The sequence below is a fragment of the Engystomops pustulosus genome, chromosome 7 (assembly GCF_040894005.1).
Source record: "Engystomops pustulosus chromosome 7, aEngPut4.maternal, whole genome shotgun sequence".
Classification (NCBI taxonomy): domain Eukaryota; kingdom Metazoa; phylum Chordata; class Amphibia; order Anura; family Leptodactylidae; genus Engystomops; species Engystomops pustulosus.
In genome coordinates, this window is record NC_092417.1 from 149,968,603 (window position 1) to 149,985,523 (window position 16,921).

The 16,921-nt window shown below is 43.9% G+C and overlaps 1 pseudogene; it reads left to right on the forward strand.

Moving 5' to 3' along the window:
* The first annotated feature begins 9,815 nt into the window (after nt 1-9,815).
* On the forward strand, nt 9,816-11,500 carry LOC140070243 (3-galactosyl-N-acetylglucosaminide 4-alpha-L-fucosyltransferase FUT3-like; annotated as a pseudogene).
* Nucleotides 11,501-16,921: the final 5,421 nt, after the last annotated feature.

The window sequence follows — 16,921 nt, forward strand, 5'->3', positions numbered from 1 at the left end:
GCAGAGCCTTGGTCCCCTTGAAAAATGCTCGAGTCTCCCATTGACTTCAATGGGGTTCGTTATTCGAGACGAGCACTCGAGCATCGGGAAAAGTTCGTCTCGAATAACGAGTACCCGAGCATTTTAGTGTTCGCTCATCTCTAGTGTTAACCCTTTAGATGCTTCACATGGGTTAAAACAATATGAAGGTGTAATTTACAAGCTGTAATTTTTTTAGACAATGCATTAATTTTGGCCAAAAATTAAACCGTTACAAAGTATTAAACGACAAAAATCTCCACAAAGTTTGATACCCAATTTCTCCCGAGTATGAGGATGCCCCATATGTGGTGGTGACTGCTGTATGGGCGCACAGCCGGGCATAGAAGGGAAGCTGCGCCATTCAGAGCAGATCTGCAATGTCACATTTTACAGGCTATAAAATGTTTATTTTTTTTTGTAATTTGGACATTTGGGAGATTATTATTTTTTGTGGATGAAATCCACTTTTCAGGGACATCATTTACAGGGGAGGGTTCTCAATAGCCAATAATCAGATTTTATTAACTCTTTCTTGGTGGTGGTTAAAAAAATCATTAATTCTTGTTTATGGTTTTTAGCATTTTTTTCGCCAGACGTTCACCATACCATAAAAATAATGTATTATCTTTATTCTACGGGTCATCACGATTACGGCGATACCCCATTTATATGGCTTTTTTATGGTTAACTTGTTTTGCAGAATATAGAACTAATTTTGTGAGAAATGGGCTTGTTTTTGTATCGCTATGTAACAATGGGCAGAACATTTATATTTTTTTGTTTACAGAGCTGGTTTATAGCTTATTTTTTGCGGGACAAGCTGTACTTATTCTTGGTTTCATGTCGGGGTAAATTTTACTTTTTGATTACTTTTTATGCGCTTTTTATGAGGTCAAAGTTTTTTTGTGTTTTTTTTTACCCCGTTCACCGTACGGGTTTAGTGACGATTTTATTTTATTGTACGGGTTGTAACGGACGTTGTGATGCCCAATATGATGTGTTTTTTTGATGATTTTCACTTTTTTATGTTTCATTGTATTATTGCATGGGATGGGACTTCAAGGGACTTTTATTCTTTTTTAATAATTTTTTTTAATTGCACTTTGTTTTTTTAAACTTTTTTTTACTGTTTTATTTTGTCCCAGGGTGGGACATGAACAAGTGATCATTTGATCACTTGTTCATTGTAATATACTGCAATACTAATGTATTGCAGCATATTACATAGTCAGCCTATGCATTCTGCATAGGCTGACATCAGCACTGTTAGATCGTGCTTACAGCACGATCCTAACAGGCTTCTAGTAAAGGCAACCCTGGGGTCCTTATCGGGCTTCAGGGTTGCCATGGCAACGATCGGCACCTCCGTACCATGCACAGAGGGTGTCAATCGTCACGGCGATTCATTATGACATAGTATCACGTCAGGGTGCGCGAAGGGGTTAAAAAACAAATTCCCATTTGAATACACGACATACAATATTTGGGATTAAAGGTGACACATCCTTCATTCAAAATGTTTCCGGAAAACTATGAGGCAATATTAGATATGCTAGAAAGAGAGACCAAGGCTATGCTTAATAAGGAGGTATCATGGCTGGGAAGAATTGCCACATATAAAATGATGCTACTCCCCAGGCTTCTGTACCTGTTCCGTACACTCCCTATACCCCTACCAGGTGCCAGAGCCCAAAAAATATTGTCCAATTATATTTGGAAAGGTATGAAACCTCGCCTTACTCATAGAATAATGTCCAAACATAAGTCAGTAGGCGGACTAGGTGTCCCATGTATTAAAAGCCACTACATAGCTACGGTTCTACAACAGGTATTTCAATGGATGACGACTACAACCACACTACCCTGGATGCAGATGGAGCAAGATATAGCTTCTATCACAGACCCTAAAACTCTATTCACTGCTAGCCTTTGGGAACTAACAAATGACAAACCTATGCTCCCCCTAACCCGAAATATGGCTCAAATCTGGGAGCGTATACACAGATCGGGACAGGGAGAATATGCAACTCTGCCTCTATCTGAACTATCCATAGACGCAATTGAGTACCATATTCAGGATATAGATCTTAGAGGTTGGGAGAAAGCGGGAATTACTACTGCTAAACACTTAACCAAAGAGGGAAAAGTCATACCTTTTGGTGATCTCCAACATCAATACCATCTCCCAAATAAGGCGATTTTCCCCTATCTCAGGGTAAAACATTTTTTAGAGTCAGTTAGAAGCAAATCTTTCATTTATGATCAGAAGTTACTCCGTATGCAATCTCAGAAAGGGAAAGGATTAAGACTAGAGATGAGCGAGCACTAAAATGCTCGGGTACTCGTTATTCGAGACAAACTTTTCCCGATGCTCGAGTGCTCGTCTCAAATAACGAGCCCCATTGAAGTCAATGGGAGACTCGAGCATTTTTCAAGGGGACCAAGGATCTGCACAGGGAAGCTTGGCCAAGCACCTGGGAACCTCAGAAAAGGATGGAAACACCACGGAAATGGACAGGAAACAGCAGGGGCAGCATGCATGGATGCCTCTGAGGCTGCTTAATCGCACCATTATGCCAAAAGTATGGGCAACAGCATGGCAATGACAGAGTGACCAAATGAGGCTAGATAGCATCTAAAACATCCAATAATTGACCCTGACACTATAGGGGACTATGCAGAGGCAGCGGCAGCAGGCTAGAGAGTGTCTTGGCAACATACCCCAAATGGACTCAGGCTTAAAACCAATGGGTGGCAGAGAGAAACCAAAGGAGGTGAGCAAGAAGCGCTCAAATAATATCGGTAAATGATAAAAGTTTGCCAGTATATTTTGTGGATTACACAGCAGGGTGGCGACAAAGTTAACAAGTTTGATGAGGAAGCCATGGAAACAACCCAAAATTCTGCCTGACACAGCTCGTTTGATAAGGGGACCATGTATGGAGGCAGTGAACTAGTAGTAGATTAAAGGTGCTGCAGTTAAAACTATGTTAGTTGGATCTTGGGATGGAGCTGGCGCTCCGCTGCCAGGCGAGCTTTCGCCAATCCAAGCCCCTGTCTCTAGGCTACTCCCCAAACAGCACTTCTAAGAACCTTTTGTATAAGATCAAGTGTAGTAGCGTTCTTATAAGTTTGGGTTCTGGCGGGTGAGGGGAATGTAAACAGATGCGCAAGAAGCGCTGAAATAATATTGGTAAATGATAAAAGTTTCCCAGTATATTTTGTGGATTACACAGCAGGGTGGCGACAAAGTTAACATGGAAGCCATGAAAACAATCCAAAATTCTGCCTGACACAGCTCGTTTGATAAGGGGACCATGTATGGAGGCAGCTATATGGACTACTTTTGGAGGCAGCTATGGCGATGACGTGTGGAGGTAGCAATGGAGACAACGTGTGAAGGCAGCTAAAAAGACGACGTGTGGAGGCTGCTATGGAGACAATTTAATTTGGATAGTGCCTGTATGTGGCAGTCCAAAAAAGTTTTCAAACCAGAGGAGCAGGTAGCTGGTCCTCCAGAAAAATTACATAGATTGAGTGCCTGTATGTGGCAGTCCAAAAAAGTTTTCAAACCAGAGGAGCAGGTAGCTGGTCCTCCAGAAAAATTACATAGATTGAGTGCCTGTATGTGGCAGTCCAAAAAAGTTTTCAAACCAGAGGAGCAGGTAGCTGGTCCTCCAGAAAAATTACATAGATTGAGTGCCTGTATGTGGCAGTCCAAAAAAGTTTTCAAACCAGAGGAGCAGGTAGCTGGTCCTCCAAAAAGATTAAATAAATTGAGTGCCTGTATGTGGCAGTCCAAAAAAGTTTTCAAACCAGAGGAGCAGGTAGCTGGTCCTCCAGAAAAATTACATAGATTGAGTGCCTGTATGTGGCAGTCCAAAAAAGTTTTCAAAGCAGAGGAGCAGGTAGCTGGTCCTCCAAAAAGATTAAATAAATTGAGTGCCTGTATGTGGCAGTCCAAAAAAGTTTTCAAACCAGAGGAGCAGGTAGCTGGTCCTCCAGAAAAATTACATAGATTGAGTGCCTGTATGTGGCAGTCCAAAAAAGTTTTCAAACCAGAGGAGCAGGTAGCTGGTCCTCCAGAAAAATTACATAGATTGAGTGCCTGTATGTGGCAGTCCAAAAAAGTTTTCAAACCAGAGGAGCAGGTAGCTGGTCCTCCAGAAAAATTACATAGATTGAGTGCCTGTATGTGGCAGTCCAAAAAAGTTTTCAAACCAGAGGAGCAGGTAGCTGGTCCTCCAGAAAAATTACATAGATTGAGTGCCTGTATGTGGCAGTCCAAAAAAGTTTTCAAACCAGAGGAGCAGGTAGCTGGTCCTCCAAAAAGATTAAATAAATTGAGTGCCTGTATGTGGCAGTCCAAAAAAGTTTTCAAACCAGAGGAGCAGGTAGCTGGTCCTCCAGAAAAATTACATAGATTGAGTGCCTGTATGTGGCAGTCCAAAAAAGTTTTCAAAGCAGAGGAGCAGGTAGCTGGTCCTCCAAAAAGATTAAATAAATTGAGTGCCTGTATGTGGCAATCCAAAAAAGTTTTCAAACCAGAGGAGCAGGTAGCTGGTCCTCCAGCAAAATTACATAGATTGAGTGCCTGTATGTGGCACTCCCAAAAATTGTTTAAAACAGAGGACAGGGTAGTTGGCCCTCCAGAAAAATTAAATACATAGAGTACTATAGCCAGAGCCAGTTTAAATAGCCAGTTTCCTCTGCTTTAGTGTACAAAGAGGAGGAGAAGGAGGACAATGAGGAGGAGGAGTGCATACATTATTCAGGTTCAGCTTCTTTCACCTGGTGGAGAATGGAAATGCGGAGAAATCCAGGCTTTATACATCTTGATAAGCGTCAGCCTGTCAGCGCTGTCAGTTGACAGGCGTGTACGCTTATCGGTGATGATGCCACCAGCTGCACTGAAAACCCGCTCGGACAACACGCTAGCGGCAGGGCAGGCAAGAACCTCCAAGGCGTACAGCGCCAGTTCGTGCCACATGTCCAGCTTTGAAAGCCAGTAGTTGTAGGGAGCTGTGTGATCATTTAGGACGATGGTATGGTCAGCTACGTACTCCCTCACCATCTTTCTGTAAAGATCAGCCCTACTCTGCCGAGACTGGGGACAGGTGACAGTGTCTTGCTGGGGTGACATAAAACTGGCAAAGGCCTTGTAAAGCGTTCCCCTGCCAGTGCTGGACAAGCTGCCTGGTCGCCTACTCTCCCTCGCTACTTGTCCCGCAGAACTACGCACTCTGCCGCTAGCGCTGTCAGAAGGGAAATACTGTTTCAGCTTGTGCACCAGGGCCTGCTGGTAATCATGCATTCTCACACTCCTTTCCTCTCCAGGGATGAGAGTGGAAAGATTTTGCTTGTACCGTGGGTCCAGGACAGTGAATACCCAGTAATCGGTGCTGGAATAAATTCTTTGAACGCGAGGGTCACGGGATAGGCAGCTTAGCATGAAATCTGCCATATGCGCCAGAGTCCCAACGCGCAAGAATTCACTCCCCTCACTGGCCTGACTGTCCATTTCCTCCTCCTCCAACTCCTCCAACTCCTCTTCTTCTGCCCATACACGCTGAACAGTGAAGGACTGAACAATGGTCCCCTCTTCTGTCTCGCCAACATTCTCCTCCTCTTCCTCCTCATCCTCCTCCACCTCCTCCGATATGCGCTGAGAAACAGACCTAAGGGTGCTTTGGCTATCAACAAGGGAATCTTCTTCCCCCGTCTCTTGTGACGAGCGCAAAGCTTCCGACTTCATGCTGACCAGAGAGTTTTTCAACAGGCCAAGCAGCGGGATGGTGAGGCTGATGATGGCGGCATCACCACTGACCATCTTTGTTGACTCCTCAAAGTTACTCAGCACCTGACAGATATCAGACATCCACGTCCACTCCTCATTGTAGACTTGAGGAAGCTGACTGACCTGACTACCAGTTCTGGTGGAAGTTGACATCTGGCAGTCTACAATCACTCTGCGCTGCTGGTAAACTCTGGATAACATGGTTAGTGTTGAATTCCACCTCGTGGGCACGTCGCACAACAGTCGGTGAGCGGGCAGTTGGAGGCGGCGCTGCGCTGCCCTGAGAGTGGCAGCATCTGTGCTGGACTTCCTGAAATGCGCACAGATGCGGCGCACCTTCGTGAGCAAATCAGACAGATTGGGGTATGTCTTGAGGAAACGCTGAACTATGAGATTTAACACATGGGCCAGGCATGGCACATGTGTCAGTCTGCCGAGTTGCAGAGCCGCCACCAGGTTACGGCCGTTGTCACACACAACCATGCCTGGCTTCAGGTTCAGCGGTGCCAGCCACAGATCAGTCTGCGCCGTGATGCCCTGTAATAACTCTTGGGCGGTGTGCCTTTTATCGCCTAGGCTCAGCAGTTTGAGAACCGCCTGCTGTCGCTTAGCGATGGCACTGCTGCTGTGCCTAGAGCTACCGACTGATGGCGCCATGCCCACGGATGGTAATTCAGAGGAGGAGGTGGAGGAGGGGTGGGAGGAGGAGGAGGCATAGTAGGCCTTTGAGACCTGGACCGAGGTAGGCCCCGCAATCCTCGGCGTCGGCAGTATATGACCAGCCCCAGGGTCAGACTCGGTCCCAGCCTCCACCAAGTTAACCCAATGTGCCGTCAGCGATATATAGTGGCCCTGCCCGGCAGCACTCGTCCACGTGTCCGTGTTCAGGTGGACCTTGTCAGAAACGGCGTTGGTCAGGGCACGGAGGATGTTCTCTGACACGTGCTTGTGCAGGGCTGGGACGGCACATCGGGAAAAGTAGTGGCGGCTGGGGACCAAATACCGAGGGGCGGCCGCCGCCATGAGGTTTCGAAAGGCCTCGGTCTCTACCAGCCTATAGGGCAGCATCTCCAGGCTAAGCAACTTGGAGATGTGGACGTTGAGGGCTTGGGCGTGTGGGTGGGTTGCGCTATACCTCCTTTTGCGCTCCAGCGTCTGGGGTATGGAGAGCTGAACGCTGGTGGATGCTGTGGAGGATCGTGGAGGCGAAGATGGGGTTTTCGCACGGGAGGTGTTTGGGCCGGGGTCCTGGGCAGGGGGCTGACTAGCAGATGACACAGGGGAAGGAGCAGTGGTGTGCCCGGCCGGAGGTGAACGGGCTTGGTGCCATTGAGTGGGGTGTTTAGCATTCAGATGCCTGCGCATACTGGTGGTAGTTAAGCTAGTAGTGGTGGAACCCCTGCTGATCCTGGTTTGGCAAAGGTTGCACACCACAGTCCGTCGGTCATCCGGTGTTTCTTTAAAGAACCTCCAGACTTCTGAAAAGTCTACGGGCAACATTTGGCGCTGATGCACCAGCTCTGGCCCTGCCTCTCCGTCTGGCCCCACCACTGCCTCTTCCACCCTGTTCTGCTATAGGACTCGCCTCCGTCTCAGAAGCACTGTGTTCACCCGGCCTATCAACCCAGCTTGGGTCTGTCACCTCATCATCCTCCGATCTCTCAGTCTGCTCCCCCCTCGGACTTCCTGCCCTGACAACAACTTCACCACTGTCTGACAACCGTGTCTCCTCCTCGTCCGACACCTCTTTACACACTTCTTCCACTACGTGAATAATGTCATCATCACCCACAGACTGCGACTGGTGGAAAGCCTGGGCATCGGAAAATAGCTCAACAGCAGCAGGACAAGTGGTTTGTGACTGTGGGAAGGGTCCAGAAAACAGTTCCTCAGAGTATGCCGGTTCAAATGCCAAATTTTGGTGGGAGGGGGCAGACTGGGGGGAAGGAGGCTGAGGTGGAGGAGCTAGAGGAGTGCCGATTTCGGTGACATGGGTGGACTGCGTGGAAGACTGACTGGTGGACAAATGGCTAGAAGCATTGTCCGCAATCCACGACATCACCTCTTCGCACTGTTCTGGCCTCAACAGTGCTCTACCACGAGTCCCAGTAACTTGATGAACCTAGGGAGTGTACCTCTGCGGCGTTCCCCTGCTCCCCCATCAGCAGGTGGTGTCTCACCCCGCCCAGGACCACGGCCTCTGACCCCTGCAGTAGTTGGACGCCCACGTCCACGCCCTCGTCCTCTACCCCTAGCCCTCGGGTTAAACATTTTCCAAATTAAAGTGTAAACTTGAAAAAAAAAAAAATTGTGTTTATTTTTTTTTAGTTTTTTATTTTTTTTAACAAAACGATGCTATCCTATTGCTATGGCTAGTTTCTAACCTACACTGACAGCACACAACTGGATTTTGTGCTTTGCAAGATGAGTTTGAGCTATAAAATGAAATAATACAGCTAAAAAAAAAAAAAATCAGCAGACTCTGCCTAATTCTACTCAAACCCCTAATAAATTGTCCCACTTCGGTGTTTGAGGTGGATATGCGTGTCACTAAGAGCTAAACACAGCGGTCGCAAGTCCCCCTGCAAATTCCTCACAATATGGTACTAGCTGCACTACTAGTGCCAGCAAGCCCAGCCACAAGCAAACAAAAAAAAGGAAAATATAACGCTATTGTAGGCCTAAGTAAGCCGTTGGGGTTCTCCTATGGCTATTTTGTAGCCTACAATGAGAGCACACTGCTTTGCAAGATGAGTTTGAGCTATAAAATAAAATACAGCTAAAAAAAAAAAAATCAGCAGACTCTGCCTAATTCTAGTCAAACCCCTAATAAATTGTCCCACTTCGGTGTTTGAGGTGGATATGTGTGTCACTAAGAGCTAAACACAACGGTAGCAAGTCCCCCTGCAAATTCCTCACAATATGGTACTAGCTGCACTACTAGTGCCAGCAAGCCCAGCCACAAGCAAATAAAAAAAAAAAGTATAACGTTATTGTAGCCCTAAGAAGGGCTGTTGGGTTCTTGTAGACTCACTCCTACCTAACAGTAAGCTAATATAACACCCTAACGCTTTCCCTGACCAGCAGCAGCTCTCTCCCTAGCGGCATCCAGACACAGAATGATCCGAGCAGCGCGGGCAGGGGCTAGTCTATTCCAGGGTCACCTGATCTGGCCAGCCAACCACTGCTATCGACGTGTAAGGGTACCACGTCATGCTGGGTGGAGTGCAGAGTCTCTTGGCTTGTGATTGGCTCTGTTTCTGGCCGCCAAAAAGCAAAACGGCGGGAGATGCCATTTTCTCGAGCGGGCGAAGTATTCGTCCGAGCAACGAGCAGTTTCGAGTACGCTAATGCTCGAACGAGCATCAAGCTCGGACGAGTATGTTCGCTCATCTCTAATTAAGACATTATACGCTTAGGCTTTGGGAAAGAGATTTAGGATGCACTATATCCCCTATACAGTGGGGTAAAACCTTCTCCATTATTCATAAGACTCTAAAATGCACAACTCACATAGAAAATGCATTTAAAACTATACTAAGGTGGTATTATACACCAGACCGCCTGCACAAAATCTACCCTAACACATCCCCACTATGTTGGAGAGGTTGTGGTGGAATAGGCACTCTATTGCACACTCTATGGGATTGCCCTACCATACAGCCATACTGGAAAGCGGTATATGATATTATAGAGCAATTGACGGGACGAATATATGATAAAACTCCTGCTTTAACACTACTCGGAGTTGGCCTACATACTTTCCCTCCGATACAGATGGCAATGACCTGTAAGATCTTAACCCTAGCTAGAATAGTGGTAGCCAGCTATTGGAAATCTCCTCTTTGTCCACCAATAACGCAGCTAATCACCAAAATAGAAATGACTCATGGATATGAGAAGGCACTGATCTTTGGTTTCCTCAAATCCCAACCCATTGAAAAAATTTGGGCCCCCTGGGTAAAATTTAAAATTAAGCAATAAATATAAGAACGCTATGCGAGAGACCTCTCCGGAAATAGGGTAAAGAAATGGTTTCCCTTGCCTCTGTGAATGCAAATAAAATAATAATGTAATAAGTTTATGTGAACACAATTATTGCCTTGTGAAGGCTGTCTTAGGTCATTGACCACTGACAAGAATAGACATTGTACAAGTTTGTGAATGACAGCTGTAGCTGGACTCTGCAAGACTTCCCCCATCACTAAAGACTAGTTATATATTTAGTTGCACATTCTAGCTTTATCATCAGCTTTATGTAAAGGACATATATGGCATCATGCGTTCTCTTATGTCATAAGTCACATGTTTATGTAGATTGTGAGGGGCAGTCCCAGGATTTCACTATATATAATAAAGTTTATTTGAATGCTCTGGGGGGAGAAGGTGGATGAAGCACTAAGCAAGCACGTGTCACCTGTGTCTCTGTCCCTACTCCCTACCCCCACCATCTCCCATGGGGGGGATGACTATGTTCTCTCTGTATGTCTGTCAGTCTGTCTGTCTCACTCTCTCACACCCATAGATAACTTGCTGTAAGCCGCTGCAATGACACCTCCATAACAGTAGTCTAGCCCTTGGAAAATATACTAGTGAACATGAAAGAAGTAGTCCCTACTTTGACACTTATTGACTGAGAAGATCTGATTGTTAGTTCTGTTAATTATTGTTTGTGTTCCATGTTAAGAAACAACACGCCAAACAAATAGACCGATTAGTAATGTATATCGGTACCCGCAAATACTAGGAAAGCGACCAGAGGAATTGAGCGCATATATGCCAAACTAAGAGGTTATATATTCAGTTAATATGCAAAGCTGGATTATAGTGATGTGTAATTAGAACGAGAATTATAAACTTGAAAACTTGAAATGTGGAACTGTTTAATGTTGTTCAAATTATACATGTATTGAAAAATGCTAATAAAAAATATTTTGGAAAAAAAAAAGATCCAAATCTCAGTTACCACAATTGCCAAGGCCTCCCAATAAGTATTGGATCTAGTTTAATGTGGAGCCGCCCCCGCATCTGAAAAATCTCACCATCATGGACAATCTCATCAATATGACCATGTCCTTTAGGGCAGATTCTGACATCTTTACTCCCTATGGATGACTGGAAAAGTCTGATGACAAAGTAAATTTTACCATTCCTCAGAAGACCCGATTGGTTGCTTGGGTAGCAAGTAACTGGGGAGCAAAACAGAGAACTGAGTATTATACAGAGTTAAATAAGCATATCAAAGTAGATGTCTATGGAAAAGGTCATTTAGATCTTCCAAGACATCAAACATTGCAAACTCTGTCCACATATAAGTTTTACCTTGCTTTTGAGAATTCAATTCATGAAGATTATATTACAGAAAAACTCTGGAGAAATTCATTCCTTGCAGGAACAGTCCCAGTTGTTATGGGTCTTCCACGTAAAAACTATGAACGTTTTGTCCCACCAGACTCCTTTATTCATGTAGATGATTTTTCTAGTGCTCAAGAATTGGCTTCTTACCTCCTCAGTCTGGACAAAGATGATCAAAAATACCTGCTGTGTTTTAACTAAAGGTCTAGATATCAACCGGTAAACCTGAAAAGTTTATGGGTTTCTAGATATTGTAAAGTATGTAAAGCACTGAAAGAAGCCCCATTATATAGAACAATATCAAGTATTGCTGAATGGTTCATATAGCCATGAAATTCATAGATTACCCAAATTGTCAAGGATTGGTAGAGGGATGTGTTTGTTTTTCAGAGATAAACCCCTTTTGTCCATTAGCTTTGTGAATAAGATGTAGTTCAGGGGTCAGGAACCTATGGCTTACAAGCCAGATGTGACTTTTTCGATGGCTGCATCTTGCCCGAGAGCCATAGGTTCTTAAATAAAAAGTGATTGGTACTGTGTGCATATAAGATGCACACAGAGCTGATTACTGGAGCTGATTACTGTCTACCTGCATCCTTTGTGTGACCGAGGCACCATTGTTGTTCGTTTGGCACCTTGGTCAAAGAGAGTGCAACGAGGAGCTGGCTGCAGGGAGTTCAGGTAGGTGAGTATTATTTTTTTTTCTCTTTTGCTGTGACTACCTATCTCCTGGGGGCATGTGCTTGGGCTTCCTATCTACTGAGGGGAATGTGCTGTGGCTTTCTATCTACTGGGAGCATGTGTAGGGACTCCATATGTACTGAGGGCATGTTTGGTGACTACCCATATTATGGGGGCTTGTGCTAGGGGCTACCTATCTAATGGGGGGCATGTGCTGGGGCTACCCATGTACTGGGGGGCATGTGCTGTGACTACCCATTTACTGGGGGTGAATATCCTGTGGCTAATTGGGGTCTGTGTGTTGTGTCTACGTATTTACTGGGGGCATGTGCTGTGGCTACCTATCTACGGGGGGGGGGGGGGTGTATATTGTATGGTTCTTATGGAATGACATTTTACAATATGTGGCATTCATGGCTCTCTCAGCCAAAAAGGTTCCCAAGCCCGCTGATGTAGTTGCTCATGGAGAAGTGTAGTTATACCAAAGTCTTTCTTATACACATTAACAATTTACATTTACATTTATATTCAAACATTGTGTGAAAGAATATTTAAAATAAATTGAATAGTATTTAAAGGAAATGTGCTTCTAAATTTATTCCAATAGGTAACAGGTATAGAGGGGTTAGATTACATATTGAGTGGCTTACAGCTACAGTTAAAAGGGGACAATGAGGCTCTGGTGGCTGGAGACCAAGAGACTGCGGAAATACTAAATTACAGGCCTGTAAGCTTAACTGCAATTGTGGGGGAAATATAGGAAGGGTTAGTAAAAGACTGCATACAGGAACAGGAATGTGACATCACATATTATAATAAGTGATAACCAGCATGGGGTTACTATGAATAGAAGTTGTCAGACTAACCTGATCTGCTTCTATGAAGAGGTGAGTAGATGCCGGGATGGAGGAGCTGCTGTGGATATTGTGTTCTTGGACTTTGCAAAAGCCTTTGACACTGTCCCTCATAGACGCCTGATGGGTAAAATAAGGTCTAGTGGTTTGGCAGGAATCATTTGCAATTGGATAGAGAACTGGCTGAAGGATCGTATCCAGGGATTTGTGGTCAATGATTCCTACTCGGAATGGTCACCAGTTATGAGTGGTGTACCCCAGGGTTCTGTGCTTGGCCCACTACTATTTAATATATTTAATTATATAGAGGTAGGAATTAATAGCACTGTGTCTATTTTTGCAGATGACACCAAGCTGTGTAGTGTAATACAGTCTATGGAGGATGTTCATAGGCTGCAAGGTGACTTGGACAAACTGAGTGTTTGGTCATCCACTTGGCAAATGAGGTTCAATGTGGATAAATGTAAGGTTATGCACCTGGAGGCTAATAATCTACAGGCAACATATGTCCTTGGCAGAGTAAATATGGGAGAGTCTCTCATTGAGAAGGACCTGGGGGTCCTAGGAGATCATATATTAAATAACAGCATGCAATGTCAATCAGCTGCCTCTAAAGCCAGTAGGACCTTGTCATGTATCAAAAATGGTATGGAGTCCCGGGATAGGGATGTAATATTACCACTGTACAAGGCATTGGTTCGGCCTCACCTGGAATATGCTGTCCAGTTCTGGATGTCCTGGAGTTGGAGAGGTTTCAAGGGCCACAAAAATGATAAGGGGGTATGGAGGGTCTCAGTTACAAGGAAAGATCAAAAGAACTAGATTGATTTAGTCTGGAAAAGAAACGACTAAGACGGGACATGATTAAATTATATAAATATATGAATGGTCCACATAAATAAATATGGTGGAAATAATATGTCTCAGTTTGGAGAAATCAAGGTTTAATCACCAGATGCGACAGGGCTTTTTTGCTATGAGAACTGTCAATCTGTGGAATAGCCTGCCCTAGGAGGAACCTTCCTTGGTTGAACTTGATGGACATGTGTCTTTTTTCAAGCCGGAGCAATCCGAAGAGGAACCAAAGGAACACAAAGCAAGAAGAGGAGCAAGAAGAGGAGCAAGAAGAGGAGCAAGAAGAGGAGCAAAAAGGGTGAGTCAGAAAATTGAGTACAATCGGGCTGGGACTGGCCCACAAGTGAACAGGTAGATCCACTGGTGGGCCCCCAGGCCCTGTATTAGTGGTGCTGTACAAGATATCCTTAATTAACTTCATACAGATATTCATCTCAATATGTATTCATACAATTATATGCAAAAATATAATCCAAGCAGCACACAAAAAAGAAAAGCTGGGTGCCCGATAACCAGGGCCGGGATTCAGGTCCTCCAAAAATTGTATATAGAAAGGTAATAATAGCACTCCAGATGTAGAATTGTGAAAAAAGATAAGTGGATATATTCATATTCAAAGGGACTTTTCGGCTCCAAGTGTGAGCCTTCCTCAAGCTAAATACATATAGTGACAACCTCATGTATATATATATATATATATATATATATATATATATATAGCAGGCATAGAGTGTCAGATGACACAAACCAGGCCCCTTCCCAAACAAAGTGCTATAGTGCAGGTGTGGAGTGTCACATGACACAAAACACGCCCCTTCCTAAACAAATGCTATAGTACAATGAAGTCTAGATACATTGTAACAAAATATATCTAAATACACATATTTGTGCCAACACATGTATAAAAGTGCAATCAGTATATTTAAAAAAAGCATTTTTTCACTGTTAAGAGATATCGCCGTGATGTATCAGTGTTCTGTGACAATCCAGTATATATAACAACACACTGGGGCTCATTTACTAAGGGTCCGTGGATCACACTTTCGTCCGGTATTCCGATGATTTGCAGCGCATTTAAAAGGGGTTTGTGTTGCACAAGATCGGATTTTGGCGCAGCCGGCTTTCATGCAACACAAAATGGGGGGGGGGGGGTGGCGGGCCGTTAGATGATCCGACTTATTCGGACTGAGGGGGGGATTTAACTATTAAATTGTGTCGCAAGCCCAAGCACTTACATCAATCGGGAAGAAGAAGGTGACCTCCAGAGGACCTGAGTTGGGAGCGACACATGCGGGATATCGAGCGCACGATTTTAGTGAATCGCGGCACAGTGCATGTTCGTCGGACATTCCAGTTCGCGGATCGCAATGTGGACAGGTAAGTAAATGTGCCCCACTGAGTTAAAAACATGCCCTTTCAGGGCGATGGAAGTGTTTCCCCGTCATCTCCCATAGTAGAAATACAGCTGATCGCTGTTGGCATAATAATAATAAACATGTGAGTTCAGCCGTGAACCGCACAATGGAACGCAATAGTGGAAGTATTCATTGCGGGTACGCCGTACTATTCCATAAGCACAACACATCTAACTGTATAATCATATACAGATGTTCAATTTTAGCCCGGATGTTCATACAGATATTCATCTCAATAATCCTATGTATTCATACAATTATATGATTATATGGATATGTAACAAACTGTGTTCACCGCATAGACTAAAAATCATGCTATCTTTATTCTATGGGTTGATACGATTAAGGGGATATCAGACATGAATATTTTTTCTTATGTTTTACTAAATTTGTCAAGTAAAACCCTAATGTGGGGAAAAAATCTATCATTTTTGCATTGCCGTCTTCCAAGTGGCATTACATTGTTATGTTTTTGGCTACGGAGCTGGTTGATATGTTTTTTGATCACTTTTTATAGCATTTTTTGTGGGAAAAATCATAATTTTTGGAGGGATTATAGCAGTTTTTTTTAACTGCGTTCATTGTTCGTGTTCAATAATTATTTATTGTTATTCTACGGATTGTTACGGACTTGGTGATACTATATATGTGGGGTTTGTGTTATGATTTAGACTTTTTTTGCGTTATACGTCTCTTTATATGTTATGGGGCTTATGGGCATTTTTATTGATTTCATACTTTATTTTTTATTGAAAAACTTTTTTTTTTAACTTTTGTTTTTTACTTACTGATGTATTGCAGGGTGCCGATCGTGGGAAAAAGACCGCCCAGAGGCACGTTAAATGCGCGGAAGTTGAGGAACACAATAAAAAAATTTATCAATATATAAAAATAGCATCCAAATGTCCAAAACACCACTTTTTAGTATTCCGCAACACATAAATTTTTTTATAAAAAGTGATCAAAATGTCATACAGTCCCCAAAATGAAGATTTCACCATGCCCTCCAAAAATGACACCTCACACAGCTCCGTTTGCCAAAGTGTGAAAAAGTTATTAGTGTCAGAAAATGGCAAAATGTAGAATATTTTTAAAATCCTATTAAAACAAATCATACCTGTATAAATCATACCTGTATAAATCATACCTGTATAAATATCCCCGTAATCACACCAACCCAAATAATAAAGTGGAGGTGTCATATGGGGCACACAATGAAAGCCGTAAAAACACGACTATGTTAAATGTGTTTGGTTATATATTAGTTCAATTAATTAGTTAATCTACTGTGTCATTCGCTGCAGCTCATGTTTTGTTTGCCAGGGCTTGGTCATAAATGTATGGCCCAGATTGTTGCTTGCATCAGGGACTGGTGGCACAGCATGTCCCTGACATGTTTTATCTTCTGTAAATTACTTGAAAAAAAATGCCAGGCCAGGGAAAACCTCTGGGTCGGCCTATGTCTGCTCAGCCCTGGGCATGGTGAGCAGTACCAAGCCACTTTGTAGCTAAGGGCTGTCTAATGCACCTTTACACCTATCCGCGTTTTCTACTGGCTATCTAGGGCTCTCCTCCAAACTATCATTGCCTTCGCGCCATGTTGGGTTAAGAACATCATCATCACTCTTGTCACCTTGTCTCCACATTGCAGAAAGACAACACTTTGTTTTCATCACCATCATGGAAGATTTCCTGCGATGATCCAATGTCCAAAAAAGTTGTTGGGAACTCAATGTTTGAAACTGGGGCATGGACAGGTGGATGGTCCATGGAATCTCAGCTAGGAAAGCATTAGTGACACATCCATGACCTGGTGCTGAGACGTCCTTGCTGATTTGAATGGGGTTGAGGTGGAAGTCATTTCACAAAAGAGGTAGAACTGGTTGAAGACAATCCAGTGGAACTAGAGGCACGCTTTGTGATGTAATTTGCCTATGCCTTAA